Source organism: Schistocerca americana, chromosome 4 (genome assembly GCF_021461395.2).
Source record: "Schistocerca americana isolate TAMUIC-IGC-003095 chromosome 4, iqSchAmer2.1, whole genome shotgun sequence".
In the NCBI taxonomy this organism is placed as follows: domain Eukaryota; kingdom Metazoa; phylum Arthropoda; class Insecta; order Orthoptera; family Acrididae; genus Schistocerca; species Schistocerca americana.
Window position 1 is genome coordinate 691,599,958 of NC_060122.1, and position 26,021 is coordinate 691,625,978.

The 26,021-nt window shown below is 44.6% G+C and overlaps 1 protein-coding gene and 1 non-coding gene across 2 annotated transcripts in view; one reads left to right on the forward strand and one right to left on the reverse strand.

Moving 5' to 3' along the window:
- LOC124613711 (ankyrin repeat domain-containing protein 33B-like) overlaps positions 1-26,021 on the forward strand; it is a 451,902-nt gene that overhangs the window by 95,992 nt on the left and 329,889 nt on the right. The window lies entirely within an intron of this gene.
- Trnat-ugu lies at positions 23,523-23,596 on the reverse strand. The gene has a single exon. It is a non-coding gene; the product is annotated as a tRNA-Thr (tRNA).

Here is a 26,021-nt window from a genome sequence, read left to right on the forward strand (position 1 = left end):
GAGCTCGAACGGAAAGATTTAGGTGTTCCTTTTTCCCACGCGCCATTCGAGAGTGGAATGGTAGAGAAGTAGTATGAAAATTCTTCGATGAACCCTCTGCCAGGCACTTAAGTGTGAATTTCAGAGTAACCATGTAGTTGTATAAGAGTGGACACAACCCATATTAGAGAGCATTAACAAGTGTTAGGATACTTTTGATCAGGTAGTGCACCTGTAATCAGCAGTGTCGAATCCCACGAGTCAGAGATGTGGTAAATGTTGTAGCCTTTGCGTGAAATGAAGGGAAAGGAAAGGCAGCCAGCCAATAGCCACCACGTTCCGGCTCGAGACCAGGCGCAGCGGCGAAATTGCGTCCGTGGCAGTGGGCAAGAGTTCGCCTCTCCCTCTGCCGGCAGCCCGCTGTCTGCTGTCTGCTGTCTCAGTATTGGCAGTAGCTGGTGGGACGGGAAAAAGCGCGCGCGGTGCCGGAGCTGCGGCTCCAAACCTCTTCCCCCTCTTCCCCAAGATGCCGTCGCTCGCTCACCTGTTTGTCACCAGCAGGGCGAGCGAAAGATCAGCCTCCTGTATCCTTCCCTATGGCTGTTAGTCCTTATTTTACCTTAACGAACTTCCCACTAAAAGTATAACCAGATGTTCGGAAACCACAACAGATAGTTCAAGGCAAGTGGATTTATCATTAAATTTTGACAAGTCTCACTGCTTACAGGGCGTTTAAAACAGTATACATGTTCCCACAGAAGGCAATAAAAAAAATGGCTCTGAGCACTATGGGACTTAACATCTGAGGTCATCAGTCCCCTAGAACTTAGAACTACATAAACCTAACCAACCATAAAGACATCACACACATCCATACCCGAGGCAGGATTCGAACCTGCGACCGTAGCGGTCGCGCCGTTCCAGACTGAGGCGCCTACAGCCACTCGGCCACAGCGGCCGGCAGAAGGTAATACTCATCAAACCGAAGGAAAGTATAATTTTCTTCATACTTTGCAGCTGGGATAGTGGTTGTATTTAGAATACAGAAAGATTGAATGAAAACGCCTTCGTTCAATTTTTTTGCGTTTTATTAAATTACACGATGCATTTCGGAGACTGTGGGTCCATATTCATGTGCAGATCGTCTAATACGTAATTTACATTTGCTCTTGAGTCAGGTGAAATGAATTTTCCTGTTATGAGAAAGTTAGACATTAGGTTTCGTATACGAGTGTGAAAATGTGTGAGAAACAGTGGAAAAAAACAGTAAAAAAGTTACCAAACAAACACTGAAAACTTTCAACTGTCTGAGGTCAGCGTACGTCGGTTTAAACATCCTGTCAATCGCACATCACCTCACTCAAGGCACACATTTGTTTACAGCTGTTTAAAAAAACTCTTCACTGACGTAGTGTAACCTGATTTGATCAAAGGTGAAGTTTATCTCTTAGTGTCAGAGATCTGATATTATTTTAAATTTATTCCTTGCATATATCAACTTCTTAAAACTCAGGTCTGTGACATTCTGTGATAAACTTCATCTTTGATCAAGTCATGTTAAACTACATCTGTCAAGTGTCTTTAAACAGTTGTAAACAAATGTGCGCATTTAGTGTCGTGATGTGCCACGACGTGATGAATAAACCAACTATGCTGACTTCAAGAGGCTAAAATGTTCTTCTTTGTTTGTTCGGGAAGTTTTTCACAGTTTTTCCACTCTTTCTGATTCATTTCCGCCCACGATTTAGGACGTACGAAACCTGTTATCTAGCTTTCTCATAACAGAAAAATCCATTCCACCCCACTCAAGAGCAAATGTAAATCTAAATTGTGTATTAGACGATTTGCACCTGAAGATGGGCCTGCAGTGTCTGGAATGTGTCGTTTAGTTTAATAAATCTCGAAAAAATCGTAACTGTAGGCGTATTTGCTCAAACTTTCTGTAGAGGAAAAGTTCTGATGATGATATATCTGGTAACCAATACCTGTTGAGATACAAGCGTTCAAGATCCGCATATAACAGCCTGCATTTTATTTACAGATAAGGCAGGATTGACAAGTGACGGCATTGTAAATTACCGCAGTACCCAAACGTGGGCAGACGTAAATCCTCGACCGTCATGGAGGTGAGGCACCAGGATCACAACAATACCAATGAATGAGCAGAAGTTGTTGGTGGCAAAATCACGAGGTCATATACTTGACCAAACAGATTCAAGAGGTGGCGTCTATAAACGATTTCTGCGTGATAAAGTACCAGCGCTGTTGGAGAACTTACCACTGCAGAAAGATAACGACTTTGGTTTATATATGACGGGCCATCAGCTCATTTACTGCGGATCATACAAGACTGCCTCACCTCAGCGTTTCATGTATTGTTCGAGGCGAAATGGCAGCATATTGGATATACTAATAGTCGGTATTAAAACGTCTTACACGCCACAATACGGATGAAGTTCAACGCTCGAATTCAAAAAATGTTCAAATGTGTGTGAAATCTTATGGGACCTGACTGCTAAGGTCCTCAGTCCCTAAGCTTACACACTACTTAACCTAAATTATCCTAAGGACAAACACACACACCCATGCCCAAGGGAGGACTCGAACCTCTGCCGCATAGTCCATGACTGCAGCTCCTGAGACCGTGGGGTAATTACGCGCTGCCTCGACTTCTAGATAAGAAAATGTGCAATTTGACGTCTCCGAAATCAGTCGTGTTTGGATGTATAACCGTCAAGAACATAACAGTTATTAGGAAATAAATTCTGTGAACAAAGGATAATCTAGAATACACTCCTGGAAATTGAAATAAGAACACCGTGAATTCATTGTCCCAGGAAGGGGAAACTTTATTGACACATTCCTGGGGTCAGATACATCACATGATCACACTGACAGAACCACAGGCACATAGACTCAGGCAACAGAGCATGCACAATGTCGGCACTAGTACAGTGTATATCCACCTTTCGCAGCAATGCAGGCTGCTATTCTCCCATGGAGACGATCGTAGAGATGCTGGATGTAGTTCTGTGGAACGGCTTGCCATGCAATTTCCACCTGGCGCCTCAGTTGGACCAGCGTTCGTGCTGGACGTGCAGACCGCGTGAGACGACGCTTCATCCAGTCCCAAACATCCTCAATGGGGGACCGATCCGGAGATCTTGCTGGCCAGGGTAGTTGACTTACACCTTCTAGAGCACGTTGGGTGGCACGGGATACATGCGGACGTGCATTGTCCTGTTGGAACAGCAAGTTCCCTTGCCGGTCTAGGAATGGTAGAACGATGGGTTCGATGACAGTTTGGATGTACCGTGCACTGTTCAGTGTCCCCTCCACGATCACCAGTGGTGTACGGCCAGTGTAGGAGATCGCTCCCCACACCATGATGCCGGGTGTTGGCCCTGTGTGCCTCGGTCGTATGCAGTCCTGATTGTGGCGCTCACCTGCACGGCGCCAAACACGCATACGACCATCATTGGCACCAAGGCAGAAGCGACTCTCATCGCTGAAGACGACACGTCTAAATTCGTCCCTCCATTCACGCCTGTCGCGACACCACTGGAGACGGGCTGCACGATGTTGGGGCGTGAGCGGAAGACGGCCTAACGGTGTGCGGGACCGTAGCCCATGGAGACGGTTGCGAATGGTCCTCGCCGATACCCCAGGAGCAACAGTGTCCCTAATTTGCTGGGAAGTGGCGGTGCGGTCCCCTACGGCACTGCGTAGGATCCTACGGTCTTGGCGTGCATCCGTGCGTCGCTGCGGTCCGGTCCCAGTTCGACGGGCACGTGCACCTTCCGCCGACCACTGGCGACAACATCGATGTACTGTGGAGACCTCACGCCCCACGTGTTGAGCAATTCGGCGGTACGTCCACCCGGCCTCCCGCATGCCCACTATACGCCCTCGCTCAAAGTCCGTCAACTGCACATACGGTTCACGTCCACGCTGTCGCGGCATGCTACCAGTGTTAAAGACTGCGATGGAGCTCCGTATGCCACGGCAAACTGGCTGACACTGACGGCGGCGGTGCACAAATGCTGCGCAGCTAGCGCCATTCGACGGCCAACACCGCGGTTCCTGGTGTGTCCGCTGTGCCGTGCGTGTGATCATTGCTTGTACAGCCCTCTCGAAGTGTCCGGAGCAAGTATGGTGGGTCTGACACACCGGTGTCAATGTGTTCTTTTTTCCATTTCCAGGAGTGTATGTAGCAAAAACATGATAAACTGGTGAACAAACAACGCAAATCTGTAAGAATTTCCGCAACAGATATTCTGTATTTAAGAAGATAATTATATATTTAAGAAGATAATCGTACTTCTTGAACGTAATACAAACCGTAACGAAAGCTTTAAAACAGACTAGTAATCACATAGCTTGAGGGAAAGCCGGTGTGACGTGACACTGAGAAAAAGTAACAAAAAATTTCGCCCTAACACGTTTGACCATAAGACGATGTTAAAAAAGAAGAGAGAAATGAAAGACGGAGAGCATAGAACAGCTCGTGCAAATGCATGTAGTAATGATGTGCATAGGGAATCAGCTAGTGGCTGTTGTGATAAAATATGTTCATTATCCTGTACGAGCACACACACTAAAGTTAAATCGTCTGGACAAGTTAATTTGGGGATTGCTGGTTCATACGCAATATTAATCATGCATCAGGGCTGCTTCAGAGTACCTAGAATCGAACACTTTGGTTAGAAAGACGAAAACTTGTTACAGGAAAGTAGACCGTGGATGAGATTCCTTATGCGTCACCATCTACTCGACGAATATCCATTAACAAGATGGAGGTATCAGTTAATAACATAAAAGAGGTACTGTAAATATCCATTATACGAGCCGAGAGTGCCGTTCAGAAGATTTCAGACACGAGAAAGCTCTCAGGTAAATGTATCCAAATGTCTCGCCGTGATACACGGCCTGATAAGACAGCAACAGGGTCAGGCACGAAGCTCTCACTACTGGCACACAGCGCCTGCTCGGGTCCTAATGCGTCGCGTAAAGGCAGCAGCTAAATGCTGGCGATGGCGGATTTCACGTTCTCCGCGTTTGAAAATAACCGTTAAAGTATTTTACAGTTCTCGGAAAATTTTTAGGTATTATTTATCATAGCTCTTCCTCATAGTGAACAGTATCGTATACAAGGTCTAGAACTGTCTATAATTTTGCGCATCCAGTCTTTACCCATATATCCGCAACACAGTTTAGCTTCAACATCCGAAAGTATATTATGATCTCGAATATAACGAGTTTTGACCTGATTCCCTAGATCATCAGGATTTAGAACGTATCCCACATGCAAAACACAGCTCATCCTTATCATAATCGTCCTGCGAACCATATAGACTGCAAACAGTGTCTATATACTAATTAATACGTGTTTTTGTGAATATCTTACAAAGTTAAAAGTATATTTATTTCTCAATTGATTTAGCTTTCAGATAATAATCACCTTCAGTTTTGTACGTGCATCAGACCAACATACATTACAGTTGTGAACCTCGGCGTAATAATCCCACACAATCAGTAACGTCTAGCACATTAAACTGAATGTTTCTTACAGAGCCGATTACCCATAAAGAACGAATCGTGTTTCTCAGACAACCTGCGTACCATAAGCGATGTAAAATACTAGCTGAGTACCAAGCGTTGCACGGGTATGTATTCATTCCAACTCTATTAGATCATCTCCTCGTTCACCAAGTCTGTCCAATTCCTCCACCCTCCTCTCATTCATCACCTCCAACCCCCCCCCCCCCCCCTCCATCCTCTCTGTCCACCTCCACTAACTCACCCTCTCTTCTTATCTCCTCCTTCTCGTCCAAACTAAATGAGGTATCAATAATGGCGTCTTTATCGCCTTAGTGCTATTCTTGTCTACTCCCCTCTCTCTGTCAATCTGCGCCGGCAGGAGTGGCCGTGCGGTTCTAGGCGCTACAGTCTGGAGCCGAGCGACCGCTACGGTCGTAGGTTCGAATCCTGCCTCGGGCATGGATGTGTGTGATGTCCTTAGGTTAGTTAGGTTTAATTAGTTCTAAGTTCTAGGCGACTGATGACCTCAGAAGTTAAGTCGCATAGTGCTCAGAGCCATTTGAACAAATTTTGTCAATCTGCGCCTCCCTCCCTCCGTCCATCCGTTCCATGTTTCACATACATTGGCGGAAAAAAATCGCAACACCAAAAAATAATTAATATTGAGTAATTACATTTCATGAAACGTTTTTCTAGGTAATATACCGGGTGATCAAAAAGTCAGTATAAATTTGAAAACTGAATAAATCATGGAATAATGTAGATAGAGATGTACAAATTGACACACATGCTTGGAATGACATGGGGTTTTATTAGAACTAAAAAAATAAACCTTCAAAAAATGTCCTACGGATGGCGCTTCATCTGATCAGAATAGCAATAATTAGCATAACAAAGTAAGACAAAGCAAAGATGATGATCTTTACAGGAAATGCTCAATATGTACACCATCATTCCTCAACAATAGCTGTAGTCGAGGAATAATGTTGTGAACAGCACTGTAAAGCATGTCCGGAGTTATGGTGAGGCATTGTCCTCGGATGTTGTCTTCCAGCATCCCTAGATATGTCGGTCGATCACGATACACTTGCGACTTCAGGTAACCCCAAAGCCAATAATCGCACGGACTGAGGTCTGGGGACCTGGGAGGCCAAACATGACGAAAGCGGCGGCTGAGCACACGATCATCACCAAACGACGCGCGCAAGAGATCTTTGACACGTCTAGGAATATGTTTTTATTTTTTTTTTTGTTCTAATAAAACCCCATGTCATTCCAAGCATCTGTGTCAATTTTTACCTCTCTATCTACATTATTCCGTGGTTTATTGAGTTTTCAAATTTATACTGACTTTTTGATCACCCGGTATTTTGGTGATAAGCGTAAGAACTTGCTACCTTAACGTAAGCACCAAATAATCCATTGCGAACATGAAACGCTGGTACATTAATAACAGGTATAACTACCAGTATGCTGAATGCAAGTATTCAAACGAGCAGGTATCGTGTTGTACAGGTGACGGATGTCAGTGTGTAGTTGTTCCACTTGGTCGGTCAGTACAAGGACGGTTAATGATTTTGCATATGATGCTGGACCTGGCGTCCGATGATGTCCCATAATTATACGTTCGATTGGAGACAGATCTGGTGATCGAGGAGGTCAAGGCAAAATATTGACACTCTGCGGGCCATGATTTGGCTACAGCAGCGGCACGTGAGCGAGCGTTATCCTATTGGAACACACCCCGTGGAATGCTGTTCATGAATGGCAGCACAAGAGGTCGAATCACCAGACTGACGTACAAATTTACAGTCAGGGTGCGTGAGGCAACCAGAGAGTGATCCTGCTGTCATACGAAACCGCTCCCCAATCCGTGTAGGTCCAGTGTGTCTACCACGCAGACAGGTTGGTTGCGGGCCCTCAACTGACCTCCCTGTAACCAACACATGGCCATCACTGTAACCGGGGCAGAACCAGCTGTCATCGCAAAATACAACATGCGTCCACCCTGACCTCCAATGAGCTCTCATTTCACACCACTGAAGTCGCAAATGGCCGTGGTTTCGGGTCAGTGGAGTGCACGCTGAAGGGCGTCTGTCTCAGAGCTGTCCTTGAAGTAACCGATTTGTAACAGTTCTCTGTGTCACTGTGGTGCCAGCTGCTGCTCATTTTGCTGCTGCAGATGCAGTAGGATGCGCCAGAGCCGTACACGAAACGCGATGGTCTCCTCTCTCGGTAGTGCGACGTGGCCGTCTGCAGCCCGGTCTCCTTGCGACCGTACGTTCTCGTCATCAACGCTTGTACAGTGGCTACATGCCCGCCAAGTCTTCCTACAGTATCGCAGCTTCTCGTAGCCCTATTACACGACCTCATTGAAACTGAATGAGGTATCGATTTCGGCGTCTTTGTCGCCTTAAAGGCATTCTTGTCTAACATCAACTCATCACGGCCGATCTCAAAGCTAAATGACGCTCACAAATGTTACAACATGTACTGTAGCGGTTAAAGGCGCTGCAGTCTGGAACCGCAAGACCGCTACGGTCGCAGGTTCGAATCCTGCCTCGGGCATGGATGTTTGTGATGTCTTTAGGTTAGTTAAGTTTAACTAGTTCTAAGTTCTAGGGGACTAATGACCTCAGCAGTTGAGTCCCATAGTGCTCAGAGCCATTTGAACCATGTACTGTAACTAAAGTAAACCTGATTTGATCCTCATAATACCGCTACTAACGCCAGTCTTATGCGATTGATTCAAATGGTTCAAATGGCTCTGAGCACTATGAGACTTAACTTCTAAGGTCATCAGTCCCCTTGTACTTAGAACTACTTAAACCTAACTAACCTAAGGACATCACACACATCCATGCCCGAGGCAGGATTCGAACCTGAGACCGTAGCGGTCGCACGGTTCCAGACTGTAGCGCCTAGAACCGCTCGGCTACCCCGGCCGGCTTATGCGATTGTCGCGAAATGTTAATAGACATCATCTTCCACATGTAGAAACATGCGTACCAACTTTCGTTTATGTCCCACGACTCCTCCTCGTTGCTACGATTTCTTTTATATCACTGTATGCTTAGATATATATGTCGACAATAATGGAGTCTATATTCTGTTTCCGGCCAGTGTGACCGAGCGGTTGCAGGCGCTTCAGTCTGGAACCGGGCGACCGCTACGGTCGCAGGTTCGAATCGTGCCTCGGGCATGGATGTGTGTGATGTCCTTAGGTTAGTTAAGTTTAAGTAGTTCTAAGTTCTAGGGGACTGATGACCTCAGATGTTAAGTCCCATAGTGCTCAGAGTCATTTCAACCATATTCTGTTGTTAACTCAGTGAACTCACTCTCGTCTGCTTGTTACTTGTTAAACAAGATCGAAACTAAGGAGGAGAGAGAGTTCTCGTGCTAACAGCCTCTTTGCCTCGTTGTTACCGATGACATTCTGACAGCTTTGTAGAGGCCGTGAAGTTGCACCCCAGAAATCATAAGTTCTGCATTCAAACTTCTGAAAGCACCATTTTCTTTCAGCGTAGTTATCTAATGGTCTTGAAGACGATGTAACGTTGAAATCTACCTTCTGAAAAGTTGCATACATTTGGGCACATGCCTCACGATAATTGTCATCAATCCCATGTAACTATTTCTGCTAAGGAAAGGAAATGTCGCAACAGTTTAACCCTTTGATAACAAGGAATTTTAATTAAAACATAAGACATGTAATAACATAACCACCTTAGCTGTATTATATCTGTGTATAATAATACAGCTGTGGTGCTTAACATGATCGAGATTATTTGCTATCAACCCAGATGCAGATCAACGCCACGATCATGTAAACACCAGGAAATTCATTTTTTAGACATAGCACCGTCTTTAACGTTTGTAAGCTGAAATTTATTACAATAAATGACATTTCAGAAAGAAAGTTTCAGCTTGAAATTAAATGAACTTTCTACACTGGACCGGAACACAGGACTCATATCCAGCAACTATTGTTCCTGTCAACTAAACAGGAAAGATCTTAAATATCATTTCGGTCGAAAGTAACAGTGATTGCTCGTATAAATTCGAAATGTTGCGACGTAAAGTTTGTATTGGATGGGGGTTTCAACCCAGCAGCTAACCTAATTGTGAACTCAACTGGATCAGGTGTTAGATATAGAATTTTTTCGCCTGCATGAGACGAAAAAGTTTTTCCATGCTGGGATTCGAAAAGGGCACCTAATGCCGTCGTTTTGTAGCCACGAACAGACATAAAACAGCTTTTTATTTCATCAGTAATGTGTTTTACGGATGTCTGAACTGCAAATAATCCAACACAAAGTTCTGAGTTTACTGGGAGCCGAACACGCACATATCATCGTTGTTGACTACATGCGAAGAGAGGTTAACAGTCGAATTCCTTTCCGCCAGTGTCTAGGTGTAGAAGTAGCACATTTGAACCTGAAACAATGTGATGAGAAGTTCTGTGTCTGACCGCGAGTTGAAGCACACAATTATCGTTATTGCTAACAGTGTGCGAAGAGATGTCATAAATCATGCGGTAGCTGCACCTTGAAAGGACATGATGGAAATATCTGTACCAGACCAGACACGCGCCTTCGTGGAGCGCTTGAGGAGCTCAGAACCTTGGGGTATACAACGAAACGATGGAACTGTAACGTTCCAAAGGGGTCAGAACCAGCGAAACGGGAGATCTGAGTTTGAATTCCAGACCATCACCAGTATGTCCGACATCTCAAATTCAAATACAATAAGAAACAAGTGCCCCATGACCTCACATAATGACTGGTTTACTAATAAAATAAAATTACTGGTGTAAAAATGTTTATTGGTGACAGAGTTTCCACCACTTTCGTGCTCCAACATACACGTACTCCTCCAGTCGGTAGCTAAGGGTCATCACGTTTAATGCGAATTAGGAATCATGATGCAGCCCTACAGTGTTCAACTGGCATTACCAAGGATTTAGCATTCTCCGTACTTGGTCAAAATTGTTGTTTGTGACGGATTTGTCCTAACAGTTTCGCTGCACACTTTAAATGCAACTAGGATCAGCGACTCGCTTTTCTGGGTTGTTACTCAAATAAATTGTGCGTCTCATACATTATTATTATTATTATTGTGGTTTTTAGTTGGAAGCCAGATTTGATGCAGTTCTCCGCGATAGTGTATCCTGTAAAGCCTCTTCATCTCTGCATTACTACCGTAAACTACATCCATTTGAATCTGCTTGCTGTATTCGAGCCTTGATGTTCCTCTACTGTTTTTACTCCCCGCACTTCCTTCCATTATTGACTGTACAATACCTTGACTCCGTAAGACGTATCCTTTTAATCGATCCCTTCCTTTGTCAAGTTGTGCAATAAATAACACGCTTCTTGTAGTGGTCATTTTCGCAGCAGAATTGTGGAAAAAATAGTTTATTCCACAATAAATTGAAGTTTTTTCAAAGAAAATGCCTTTTGCGTGTTGCACATAAAATTTGTATTTTAATTTATTCACCCGGACGCGTTTCGCCTTTTTTACAAGGCATCTTCACTGGGTGTCCTGAAAATTTACATGATTTGTCTTTTTTGCACATAGGTTATGGTTTCACATCTAGGCTATAGATTTAAAAACAGTTCCTTAAGTTTTCTTACGAAATGTAGAGGTACTTACAGGCAACTTTTAATTCACTGCATCCAAGCAAACTGCTTGCTTTTTCTCATCTGGCAACCAGGTGGACATCTTACAGTTCACTTTCAGTTAACAGTTTTCATTACACACCACTGTAACTGCCATCTTTTTAATACAGAAATCCATTTATTTTTCTCTTTCTAGAATATTATCCTCAAGTTTGTCTCCCTTATATAAATAGTCTATAAGAGGGGTGATAAAAGAGTAAAAGGATATTTTTTTTATTTCGTGGGCTTTGCACATCCGATTTCAAAACTTTTTTTTTCTTTTTGGTTCACATGCACCTGATTTATGTTTCCATTTACTGCTGTTTTGTATATTTAGTTTACTGCCCACAGTCGAAAAGGTTATAAGTGTTTTCGAGTGCTCGGCGAATTTTTATTTTCGAAAAAGCCTCGTCAAAGAATTTGCATTAAATTTTGCTTCAGAGCTGGAATAAAGTCCAGCACCACATTCGAAATGTTGACTGTAGCTTTTAGCGAATCTCCCATGAGTAAGTCAAGAGTTTAAAAGACGTTCGAGAAGACGTGGAAGACGACAACCGCCCTGGGCGCCATAGCACATCAATTACTGACGACAATGTGGAAGAAGTAAAGAAAATGGTTCTGGAAAATCGCCGAATCACCATCACGGAGGTCGCTGATGATGTCGTAATGTGCTATGGATCATAACAAGCAATTTTTTCGGATGTTTTGGACGTGAAACGTGTAGTAGCAAAGTTTGTTCCAAAATTATTGAATTTCGATCAGAAACGGTGTCCCGCAGACATCGTTCAGAAATTGCTGAATGAAGTCGACAACAATCTAGCACTTCTAAGGAAGGTTATAACAGGTGACAAAACATGGGTACGTACGTATGACGTCGAAACCAAGGCCCAGTCGTCTCAATGGAAACTGCCTGAAGAGCCAAGACCAAGGGAAGAACCGAACACATGTGAAGGTTCTTGTCGCTGTTTACTTCGATTGCAGTGGTACAGTGCATCCTGAGTTCCTGCCTTATGGTCGTAGGATCAATAAGGAGCACCACCTGGAGATTATGCGCCGTTTGTGTAAAGACATCTGAAGAAAACGACCAGAATTATTGAGCAACCACTCGTGTAAATTGCTTCAGGATCATGCTCTCACTCACATCTCAGCGCTTGTTCGTCATTTTTTTTTATAAAAAAAACGGTTATGTTGTCTTAGCCACCGTATTCGCCGGACATGGCCTTCTGCGACCTCTTTTTATTCCAGAGGCTGAAGAGAACCACGATGAGATAAAAGCAGAATCGCTGAAGGAACTGAACACCATAACGAAAGGTGCGTTCCAGAAGTGCAGACAAGTTTGGAAAAGCGCCATCGCAAGTGTATTATATCTGAGGTGGTTACTTTGAAGGGGACAAAGTTGATGTTGGTGAAAAAAATTCCTGTTACTTCTTGATCGAACCTCGTACAGGGTGAACCAAAGTTCGCGTATTCGGACGTCACAGCGCGATTCCATGCGCACTAGCAGTACAAAAATATCACTAACAAAATTTCGTCTCCAGCATATTTCTGGTAGTAAATGGCGCCAGAGAAATTCGACGACAAGCACCTCTATTCAATACTGTCTAGCTGGGCTACCCAGTTGGCCCAGTCGGTTGAGTTTGGCGCTAGAATACTTAAGTTCGTGTGTTATACACCGGGTCTGGTTGTAATTCTTTTTTCATCTTTTAGACTTCATGTTATAGCATCTGACTTCTCAGTTGTTATTCAGCAATTAGAGTAGACCTTAAACAGAACACATGCAGTTATTTAACAGCAAACAGAAACTGGAGTACAACCGGTTTTGTTATTCCGTTTCTAAAGTCGCACTTCTCTACGCCATGTTTTCTGGTCCATCGTCCCCATTGCTTCCCTTTTCTTGAGTATACCTTCACCCAAAAGTAAAAAAGAAATCGACTCTTTTCGTCTCCTCCTTGGTTTATCTCTTCTTGTATCCTACGTAGATCTCCTGCAACCATGCATGTCACCCAGCCACATCGTCTATATGAGTATTGTTTCGCACTTCTCCAACTAAATTCCCACCCAGTTTCCAATATCAGTTATCATGCTTACTACTTTCAAGCTCATTATATTTCCTTAAGGTGTTGATCACTAGTGGGCCGAGCAACACGCTTCACAGGTAATTACCAAACTCCCTAACCTTTATTCTACACCACCGATGAGTGTAGAACAGCATGTAACCACGTTGCTCTTGCAGTGTGGGTGCAGCTGTGCTGCCTAAGTTTGGAGAGGCATGGTACAGCTATTCGCCAAACGTTTGGAGGTGCAGGGAGATCTGTGCGTCTACTCTGGAGACTGACGTACGCTTGTGAACGACATTTTGTCATCGATATGTATTTAAAATAATACAGTTCAAAATACTACTGGCATCTCTTATTCAGTGTAAAATGTATCTTTAACATATCCAAATTGATAAGTTTTGGGGTTATTTATTTTTAGCTGATTATTACTCCTTACGGATATTTCCGACTTGTCTGACCAATGATTATGTTCAACGATAAAAGAAACTGTAGTTGTTTGACATTTATCGTGAAAAAAAACAGCAGTGTAACATATGTTACAGATTATGAGACAGACGAAAATTAGGAAAAAAACTCGTCTAAAGCCGAACTGGAACGCAGGGACTCTACCCACCACAGTACACAGGGACTACAGAGGTACTGAATCAACATGCCGTACATGACAGCCCAGTTCGGACTTCGTCCGCACAGAGATCACCCTGTCCTTCAGCACGACAATACCAAGCCACGTGCGAGCGCTGCTACATCTGAAATAACCCGACACCTTGGGTTGACTGTCATCGATCATCCTCCATACAGCGCCGACTTGGCCCCATCCGATTTTCATTTGTTTCTAAAACTTAATAAACACATTCGGAGACTTCACTTCTATAGCGATGAAGCGGTGCAAACAGAGTGGAGGTTGTGGCCCCGTCAACAAAGTGAAACATTCTACAGTGTCGCTGCTAACAAACTGGTCTCTCGTTCGAAGAAACGTATTCGTCGTCAGTGTGACTATGTTGAGAAATAAATATGTAAATACGAAGAATAAAGTTGTAGAATGTTAATAAAGTTTTAGTCCAATGCTGTCTAATGATGCCTCCGAAACTCTTAACAACGTGTGCTATCTTCAATTTATCCAGCTCCAATACCTTAAATTCCTATCTTTTTGTAATTTTTTCAGTTTTAATCTGCACTTCATACCCGATAAATTAGGGTCACAGTCCACATCTGCTGTAAATGTCTTACAGTTTAAAATCTGCTTTCGAAATCTCTATCCTACCGTTGTATAATCAGTCGATGATTAAATTATACTCTATGCAAAATTTTAGCAGGTGGCTTCCTCTTTTATTTATTTCTCCTGGTTTATGCTCTACTACTGCTCCTTCTTCTATTACCGAACTGCAGTCACCCATTACAACTAAATTTTCGTCTCGCTTATCTGAAAGATTTCCTTTATCTCTTCATACCTTCCTTCAGTTTCTTGATCATCTGTGTTGCTAGTTGGCGTATATTATACTACTGTGGTGCGTGCTGACTTAGGGCCCTTCTTGTCTACGATAATGCGTTCACTTTGCTGTTCTTAGTAGCTTACCCCTTATTCATTATTGGCTCTATTCATGCACTACCCCTATTTGATAGTGCGTTGATAACCCTATACACACCTAACCAGAAATAATGTTCTTTCTGCCACCACACTTCAACCAGTGTTTCCCTTTTACGTTCTGTTACCTGCCTACCCTACTGAGGGATTTGACATTTCATACTCAATTCCGTAGAATACCAGATTTGTTTTTCAGATGACAACATCCTCCCGAATAGTTCCCACCCGGAGATCCGAGTGGCAAATACTTTACCTCCGGAATATTTTACCGAAGTGGACGCCATATTTGTTGAGCTGTGCAGTACAGTTGCATGCCCTCGGCGGAAAAAAAAAAAGAAATCGGCTTCAGTTTTTCCTTTGCTATCAGTTGTTCATAGTATCAGCACAAAAAGGCGATGTAGCCTAACGTTACAACGCTAGATCAGTGAATCACTCTGGCTCTTTTTTACCTCTGTAACAACAAAAAAGGCTGATGCCCCGAAAGCCTCTCCAACTCGGCAGGGTGGATGGACCGTGAGGAATTATTATTGATTAATTGTGTGCTTACTGTGTATAACTTTGTTGTTCATTACATGTTATACACAGTATTTCTATGACCGACCATGTCGCCTTCTTCGGATTCCGCGAGTTGGGTTTTTATAAGTACTCGCTATCCTGGACTCCAACCAGACCTAAGTATTGTTAATGTTGCGCTACTATTAATACTCAGTTACTAATCCCGGTTGTTGCCACGCCTTTTGACGCCCGTTTAACTTTCATAGCCAACACGATGCGCGCCGTTCCATTCTAGCGGCAAAATCGGTCAACGGACATAAATGTGTGAAAAAAGTGTTGATTTCTGGCCCCAGCTTTGGGCATTTTTCACGTTTTTATTGGGCTGTGACCAAGAAGAAGCCAGGTAATTAAATTCTGATTCCGTCAACTGCTTGTGACGTGTGGCAGCCGTTTGTTTACCAGGGACTCGGCTGAGGAAGTCCACAGCATCGACCGCACGTCCAGCCGGGAAAAAGAAACAAAGTGGCATTGTGAGGATCTAACTGTGCCGCGTGTTAGTGGGTTATCTGGCAGCGGTGACATGAATAGCCGGAGATTAGTGAGGGCTAGAATTCAATGCTCCTGCGTTTAATATGCGGGCTTATCACAACAGCTTATATTTGCGTTGATGCTGTTGATATAGCGCGACTCCTGTCACAAAGGCAGCAGTGACAGAGCATGGCGTGTCCTCAGAATGCAGCAGAGTCTCCCATTCAGCAGCAGCGTCAGTTGAGTTGTCATTATAAATGCTGTGCAACAAATCAGTGAAGAGAATTCAAAATGGCTCTGAGCACTATGGGACTTAACTTCTGAGGTCATCAGTCCCGTAGAACTTAGAACTACTTAAACCTAACTAACCTAAGGACATCACACACATCCATGCCCGAGGCAGGATTCGAACGTGCTACCGAAGCGGTCGCGCAGTTCCAGACTGTAGTGCCTAGAACCGCTCGGCCACCCCGGCCGGGAGTGAAGAGCATTGTTGTTTGCGAACTGCTGCCTGTTACCGGCGCAGAATGCTGTGGGGCGCCGTAAGCCACAGTGTTTATGTCTCCATTCTTTTAAGCTTATAGAGTCATTTTGGAATGAAGTTTCGGGAAACTTTAAAATTCTTGAATATAAATGGACCTTGCCCACTGAGGCAGTACAGGAAGACTTGGATTCAAACTTCAGCCCAGCCGTCCTGATTTGAGCTGTCAGACTTTTCCCAAAATAATTTTGTATGAAAACAGTGTTTTCGCTGTGGCAATAGGGTTGATTCTTTCATTCGTCCGAGTCTCTATGAACTAATTTTTCGATGTGCCTAGTTGTTGCGATGTTGACACTGAACTTTTTCAGTGGGAGAGAGGGGGAAAAAGCTCTAACGTCTAGTGCTCGCGTTCCCAGACGGTGGTACGCGTACCACTGGTGGGAAACAAAACAACTACTATATAAATAAAATTATTATTAGAGTAACTTTATTTTTTGAGTAAAATGATAGTGAGAAATCTTACTGATAAATGTAGTATCTGCATAATGTCAAAAAAGATGGATTTTCCGCAGGCTGTTAGTTCCGTACTGTACGCAGGACGCAGGAAGGTCGATGATACCCTCCCGAACTCTCCCTTCACTAGTCGCCGGTGCCTTACGTGGTAATGACTCATCTTGTTTTGACGTTGGCGCATGACTTTGAATGGGAAATAATTCGAACATTGTGAGAGCTTTAAATATCTTGGACAACTGGTAACTGAGAATAATAATATGAGCTGGAAACAGGAGCTACGTCGCACTGATTAAAGTATTTAAAGCAAGAAGCCTTAGTAGGAATCTGAAGCTGACAGTGTATCGTACAGTTCAGAGATCTGTGGGGATGTATGGTTCGGATATTTGGACAAAAATGCAAAATGATGTAGAGCTGTTACAAAAATGAGAAAGGAAGATACGTAGGAAAATCTTTGGGCTAGTGAATGATTGTTTTGTCGAATCAGAAAGTTGCACGACAAACCAGATATCGTGACAGAAATAAAGAGTAATTGGGATGTGTAGAAAGAATAGTGGAGGACAGCACAGTGAAGAAAGTTATCAAAGGAAAACCAGATGGACGCCGTATAAGGGGGAGACTAAGGACCAGACGGCTAGACAACGTGGAGGAGGACTTGAGAAGAGTGGGAGTTGGACGGAGAGCCAAGCATTTGAAAGTGACATCACAAACAGCGCAGTAGTGGGAAAATAAAGAGTTATTTTAATCCATTTACGGTCAGTCACTGTGACAGTACATCATACAGGAATTCCACTGTCATCAAGCGAATCACAACGCATTATTGTTGGAATACACAATTGCCAAACAATCACGGGAAAGCCACATCCGTGATATGTCTGGAAGTATGCGTCTAGAATGGCGTAAGGCGGGCAATATCCTCGTATAAAATTAGTAGTAGCAAAGGCAGACGAAAGGCAGACTCATCGGGAGAATCCTCGCTAGTCCATCTATGAAGGAGATAGCTTACAAACCTCTCGTTTGACCCGTACTGCTGTGTCGCTTCTCGGTCTGAGGCCTTTACCATGTACTGCTGTTACGAGGAGAAGTCGCAGCAGTTTGCAAGCACGTCAGTTGGCGCCAACGTTACTGCCTCGATTAAAAACACTGACTCACTTCCCACGCTAACAAAGAGACAACTGATGTCTTTCCTTCTTTTTTCTTTTTCCCTATATTGTCACCTCATTCCCCTCGCCCCATGTGGGCAGGGGGTTGTCGGTTACAAATCACCGCTCTTAAGCTGCGAACGAGTAAAAACTTTAAAACATATTACAAAACTGGACTTGGCGGGTGACAAAATGAATGTTTGACATAATAAAAAGATATGTTCAGTTGCATAATTTAAGGTATAAAAGTGAGATTTGTTGATTAATTAAAGATTAACACAGATGAAATGGCAAATTAATGTTTCACAAAAGATAAGACAGAAATACAATTGCATTTAAGTAAAAAAGTAAAAGTCTAGTGTGTTGACTGCTTACATAGAGACATAGATGAGTTAAAAGCCAAGATCGCACAAAACACTTTTTTATGGTTTCACAGTCTTTCCCGTCATTTTCAGGTCTTAAACATTTTCTTGCAGTTAAACGAGTTCATTTTATGCTGAACCTCATGCACAAGAAGTTTAAGACCTGAAGTTGACAGGGGTGGTGGGAAGTTCCTATGGGACCAAGCTGCTGAGGCCATCGGTCCCTACGCTTACCCACTACTTAATCGAACTTAAACTAACCTACGCTAGGGACAACACACACACCCATGCCTGAGGGAGGACTCGAACCTCCGACGGGGGGAGCCGCGCGAACCGTGGCAAGGCACCTGAGACCGCATGGCTACCCCACGCGGCGTAGTTAACAGCACATATTGTTGAAACCGTTTGACTTGAATAAAAAAATATTTTATACGATCCGATCCGATTTTATACGATTAAATGGTTTTTAGCAATTAAAACAGATCGCTCTTCAGTGCTCTCATAATGAGAATATTCAGTCACATAGATGAGTGAAGTGAAGAGTGGGTCTTGACTGCCAGGATGCTGGGTATCATGAGAAAATAGCAACTCGGGTAATGTGTAAGCGTGTGTTTGTGTGGGCGAATGTTTGGAGGAGGAATTCAGGAGAGTAAAGAGGGGTGCCATTTAGGACAAAGACTTAGAATTTGTATGGAGAGAAGTGGGACCCCTGACTGTGGTAGGTGTGGATGGGTTCCTTTAGATCTGGTAGGACAAGTATAAGTGAGGGCAGATTTCATGGTCAGGTAAGTGAAGGCGATTAAAGTTTCGTTGAGAAAGGATGTGAGGGGCAGGAGGGGGGGGGGTGGAGGTGTATCATTGAGAGAATGTGGTGGTAGAGACGTAGCAGAGTACCAGGAACAGTGAGCAGCGGGGTGGGTGGCGTCGAGTCTACCGGTTACATAGAATACACAGAGGTGTTCAAGATGAAAGACGGAGGAAGGGAATTTTATAAGTTGGTGGAGGATGTGCGTTGGTGAGGTTAAGTGGATTCGGAAGGCTAGGTGGAGTGCATGGCGTTTGAAACTTTGTAGGACATGATAAGAGGAGAGAGGAGCGGAAATCCATGCTACATTTGCATAGCATAGGATGGGGCAGATCAGGAATTTATAGGTTTGAAGGATTGTGGAAGGGTGCATTCCTCATATTCGGCGAGTCAGTAGTGTTAGTAATTTTTCTCTCTTGTGGGATTTCTGCTGAATGGTCTGTAGATGGGGCTTCCATGTTAGCAATCAAATTTTTGTCCAAGGTATTTTAGTGTGATAGTTAACTGGGTAAGATGATCATAAATGGTGAGGTAAATCGTGGGGACGGAAGCCTACAATTATTGCCTGGTTTTTGTTAGGTTTGATTTTGAGGAGCCATTGATTGCAATGGTTGAACTGATTGAGATGGAGTTGGAGGGATTGTTGGTATTTCTAGAGGGTAGGGTAGAGAGCGAGTAATGCAGTGCCATAGGCATACTGGAGGAGACAGATAGGGGGAGGGGGCTTTGGCATATCAACGATATAGAGGACATACAGCAGAGGACAGAGCCCTGATGCACACCAGCATTGGGATGTAAGATACAAGAGTTGGTGTTGTCGACTGTGACATATGATGGGTGGTCACTGAGAAAGGATGCAATAAGACTGACATAATTTTTGGGAAGTGCATAGATCTAGAACGTAAAGAGGAAGCTGGAATACCAAAATATGATCGTATGCTTTTTCGAGATCAAAGAAGCCAAAAATGGTGGATTTTCAGTTGTTGATATGGTGGGCTAGGAGAGGAGTAAGGTACAGGAAGCCCCGGTTGGCCGTGCGGTCTAACGCACGGCTTTCCGGGCGGGAAGGAGCGCCTGGTCCCCGGCACGAATCCGCCCGGCGGATTTGTGTCGAGGTCCGTTGAACCGGCCAGTCTGTGGATGGTTTTTAGGCGATTTTCCATCTGCCTCGGCGAATACGGGCTGGTTCTCTTTATTCAGCCTCAGTTACACTATGTCGGCGATTGCTGCGCAAACAAGTTCTTCACGTACGCGTACACCACCATTACTCTACGACGCAAACATAGGGTTTACACTCGTCTGGTGTGAGACGTTCCGTGGGGGGTCCACCGGGGGCCGAACCGCACAATAACCCTATAACCCTGGGTTCGGTGTGGGACGGCGGGTGTGGGGGGGTGGGGGGGGGGGGGTTAAGTGGACTGCCGTAGTCGTCGTGGGGTTGTGGACCACTGCGGCTGCGGCGGAGACGGAGCCTCTCCGTCGTTTATAGGTCCCCGGTTAACATACAAACATACACGGTACAGGGAACTGGGACAGAAGCCACATCGAGGGACAGGAATGGGTAAGTGGTGTTGTAGGTGTTTATGGATACGGCGAGATAGAGTGTACCTAAAAACCTTGCCGAACATGGAGGTGAAACTGATGGAACGGTAGGAGGAGAAATCAGTGGCAAGTTTATTGTGTTTGAGGAAAAGGAGGATTTGAGAGGTTTTCCACGGCTCAGGAAGAAGGATTGTACTATAAAGGGATGCTAGGATTTCTAGGAAAAAGAGGGGACATTCTTTCTGGGTCTGTAGGCTATGCAGTCGTGACCAAGAGCAGTGATGCGTTTGTTATGGAGTATTCGTTGAATGTCTTGTGTCGTTCTTGGAGTATTGAGTTCTGTGGCTCTGAGCACTATGGGACTTAACAGCGGAGGTCATCAGTCCCCTAGAACGTAGAACTACTTAAATCTAACTAAGTTAAAGACATCACACACATCCATGCCCGAGGCTGGATTCGAACCTGCGACCGTAGCGGTCGCGCGGTTCCAGACTGAAGCGCCTAGAACCGCTCGGCCACCCCGGCCGGCCATTGAGTTCTGTCTGTGGGGTGTTGTTGAGGTTCTGTAAGCTATGAGAGAGGGGTGGGAGGGAAGTATTGGTACACTCATGGACTGTCGTGAATAAGTTGTAATCAAAGTGGGCGTCTTCTGGGACGGTGAAGGTGTCAGAGAGGCAGGATGCAAAGTGGTAGGCCTTGATTAGGTTGTCAGGGAGAGGGAGGTAGGATTGTTGCCTGTAGGACGGTGAAATTCCTTCGAGTACCTGTAAGAGTTAATTGGATAGCGTGACATTGTGGTTGTACGAAGTTTCACCGATTATTCTCTCTCCTTGCCGATTCGTGCCCGAATCGGATGCAGCAGGGTGAGGTGCTCGAGTAGTGGTGTTTACGAGCAGTTAGCGGAGCGCGTGTTGCGACACGGGCGTGTCCCGCTGGCCGGGCGGACACACGTGGCCGGCCGCTTCTAGTGGCAGCTGTCGCCCGCCAAAGGTCAGCCGGCGCGTGCGTTTCGTGACGCGGCCTGCGATATCGCCGCCAGGCGTGCTCCACACGGCTCCAGTCTCACGCCTCTCTAGCCTGGAAAGTCGGCGGCGCGGCGGCGTGGTCGTGCGTGACACGCCACTACCGGGGTCATACAACTGCACGGCACCGGCCCGTATCGACGGGGTCCCTGCACGACCAGACGCTTTCCCTGCTAACGGCAGCGTCTGTTTGCATACGCACGAGGGTGGATCAATAAGCAACGCGCATTAATTACATTCTGTGATGTTTCAGTGAGCAAATCGTTTAGGGTTGCTAGACATCCTATGTGCGACCAGTTCATCTAAAGGTGTCACCAGACAATGTTTATTGCAGACAAGTCAACGACAAGAGTTGTTTTTGTTGTGCTCTTCAGACGGAAGAATCGCTTAACGCATCTCTCCTTGCTAGTCTATCTTCCGTAAGTCTCTGCATCTCTACGTAACTACTGCTGACTACATCCATTTCAAGCTGCTTACTGTATGCAAGAATTGCCAACCTCCCACTTCCTTCCATTATCAAAATGACAATTCCTTGATGCCTCAGGATCTGTCGTGTTAGCTGATCCCTTCTTTTGCCATGAATTTGTGATTTTTTCAATTTAGTTTGGTACATGTAGGCTAGTCCGCAGCTCGTGGTCTCGCGGTAGAGTTCTCGCTTCCTCGGCACAGGGTCCCGGGTTCGATTCCCGCCGGGGTCAGGGATTTTCACCTGCCGCGAGATGACTGGGTGTTGTTGTGTCGTCTTCATCATCATCATTCCTCCCCATTACGGTCGGAGGAAGGCAACGGCAAACCACCTCCATTAGGACCTTACCTAGTACGGCAGTGCGGCTCTCCCGCATCGTTCCCCTACACTCTCTCAAGAAGCATGGGACTTCATCATCAACTCAAGGCTACCTATTAGGTCTGTTAATCTAATAATCAGCATCCTTCTGTTGCACAGTATTTCAAAAGCCTCTATTCTCTTCTTGTCTAAACCGTTTATTATCCACGTTTCACTTCCATATAAGGCTACTCTCCAGAAATGACTTCCTCATATTTAAATATACAGGGTGTTGGAAGCATAAATGCAAATATTTCTAATGATGATTGAGGATAACATTACATCTTAATGGCCGCATCGATAGTTGATTCGTCAGCGCTGCCGAATGCTGTGCAAAGGGGCCCTGGTTCGATTCCCGGCTGGGTCGGAGATGTTCTCTGCTCAGCAACTGGGTGTTGTGTTGTCTTCATCATCATCGTATCATCCCCATCGACGTGTGCCGGCCGAAGTGGCCGTGCGGTTAAAGGCGCTGCAGCCTGGAACCGCAAGACCGCTACGGTCGCAGGTTCGAATCCTGCCTCGGGCATGGATGTTTGTGATGTCCTTAGGTTAGTTAGGTTTAACTAGTTCTAAGTTCTAGGGGACTAATGACCTCAGCAGTTGAGTCCCATAGTGCTCAGAGCCATTTGAACCCATCGACGTGCGAGTCGCTGAAGTGGCGTCAACTCAAAAGACTTGCACCAGGCGACCGGTCTACCCGATGGCAGGTCATTGCAACACGACATTTCATTTCACAGACTAGTAATTATAGCTACTTACGAGTAGTATGTTTTTTGGTTGATTAGTACCTCCAAGTACATGTGACACAAGAAAGTCAATGTATTATAAGCAGTCCATTAATATATGAAGATGGTATTTGTTCTTTCGGACATGTCCAAAACAACAGATACCATCGGTGACCATGCAGATCGTTAGAATGAAATTACAATGAAATGAATACATTTAGCTGCAAACAGGCGTTGATATAAGTCAACGGGGACAGCTGAAAGTGTGTTCCCCGACCGGGACTTGAACCCGGGATCTCCCACTTACATGGCAGACGCTCTATCCATCTGAGCCACCGAGGACACAGAGGATAGTGCGACTGCAGGGACTTATCTCTGGCACGCCTCCCGTGAGACCCACATTCGCAACTTATTGTCCCGCACTATATTCAGAACGGATACCATCTTCACATATATATAGTTAAGGCTCACCGGCCATTTGACCATCTTCTTCTGTGCGGATGCACAAACAGTGCCCAGTGCCCGAACTCTTACGGGAATCGGCATTAAAGACGCGGGTAATGAGTATGATGGGCAGGGGCACTATGAATATAGTGCGGGACAATAAGTTGCGAATGTGGATCTCGCAGGAGGCGTGCCAGAGATAAGTCTCTTCAGTCGCACTATCCTTTGTGTCCTCGGTGGCTCAGATGGACTGCTAGGTAGCTCAGCGTGTTCGGTCAGAGCGCTGGTTGGCCTCTGTAATGAAGACAACTGAGTGGAAAAATCAACAAACGAACTTTAACGGATGTCAGGTGACGCCCGCAACGACCAAACACAACGATTAAAAAAAAAAGGACATGGATAGAGCGTCTGTCATGTAAGCAGGAGATCCCGGGTTCGAGTCCCGGTAGGGGCACACATTTTCAGCTGTCCCCGTTGACGTATACCAACGCCAGTATGCAGCTAAAGGTATTCATTTCATTGTAATTAATATTTATTTTCCCCTGGGCATCTTGTCAGGTACTGTAGTGTGGATGCATAGATGCAAAACAGGTAGACTATACTGAGAGGCGTAGTCCACTTTGTGGCGCAGTTATGACCGTGCAGAAGACATCAGATAGTAATTATGCAATGTGATTGCGGGAAGACTGTTAGTCAAGACAGAAAACAACTATCACAATGAAATGGGCGCATATTATGGTACCAATGATCACAATATCTCTACCTGTATCCTTAACGCCCTGTATTTTCTTTTGAGTCTTCATGCTGACTGGTTTGTTGTGGCCCACCACGGACTCCTATCCTGTACCAACCAACCTGTTCGTCTCAGAGTACCACTTCAACCTATGTCCTCAGATATTTGTTGGATGTATTCCAATCTCTGTTTTCCCTACTGTTTCTACCCTCTACAGCTGCTTCTAGCACCATGGAAGTTCCTCCATGACGCCTTTACATATCCTACCATCCTGTCTCTTCTTCTTGTCAATGTTTTCCGTACATTACTTTCCTCGCCGACATTGCAAGGTGAGAAACAATTTATTTATGATTTCATGGCGAAAGTGGTTGTATTTAAAAAGAGCATCGCGTTGTAGAGCAGAAAACTTCTGATATAAAACAACATCCATTTTCCTAACCTCACTGGCGTTAAGAAAAACGGAAAGTTTGAAGAATTTATTGAGGTGTTGAAAGAATTACAGTGGCTGTCTTACATCTGGGCCACCTCGGTCGTTCGCAGTTGTAATTGACATTCCACTGTTAAGATGGCTGTATGGGCACTATCCGAAAGCAAATAAATTAAAACAAAATCTTAGGTTTGTTTCTTGAGCTATTTGGAAACCATTTGCAGTTTGAGTTGATAGCACCCCTGTGCATTTGCAGATGAAACTGATAGATCTGCCGTGTAGTTCCCGTTTAAAGTACAAATTCTTTTTCCGTTACAATTGCCCTAGAGCTTGACATTGTTTTCCTCAGGAACAGTTTCCACGTCTACATCATGACGTTACAAACGTGATATCAATGTTCCGATCAACATATGTGCGTGAAATATTTTTACGATTATGGAACTAAATAAGTCACCATTACGTGGCAACCTCAGTGATGAAAATCTGCGAGACTGTCTGCGCGTGTCTGTATGACGACAGTTGTGCCAGATATAAATTGTATTGGACCTTCAGCGTACCACAAATGATCAAATAATACTGATAATTTGTTTTGTGTGTGATGTAGTTTACTGAGAAACATGAAATGTGAAACTGAATCGCATGTAAGAAGTTCGCTCTTCCTTGCGCGACTTCCCTTCCATTTGCTTTCGCAGATTCCCCCACTTCCCACTCGAGGCAGCTGGCTGAGGTGGAGGAAAGGTGCACTCAGGCGAGAGCATCGCACTCGTGAAGAGTTCTTCGCCATCCCTGATCTAGTAGGATAAAACACATTTAGTATGAGAATGACATGTTTGAGACTGTACGTGTGGAGTATTGTATGGAAGTGAATCATGGACTGTTGAGAAAGCGAAAGAGAGTCAAAATGTCTGAGACTTGGCTGAATGGCGACTAAAAATTTATGAGAATGAAGCAGGTACTGCGAAGACTCTCGAAGGATATGAAAACACTACTTAGAAGACGGGTCGTTTGCAAAGGATTATGGAATAACTTTCACAGTTCTAGAGGGAGTCGAGGACCAAAACCTCTAGGGACAGACAAATACTGGAATATAAACAGGAAATGAGGATGTTCAATGTAAGTATTTACTATCAAAAACGCATTTGATCACAACACGTTTTAAAGAA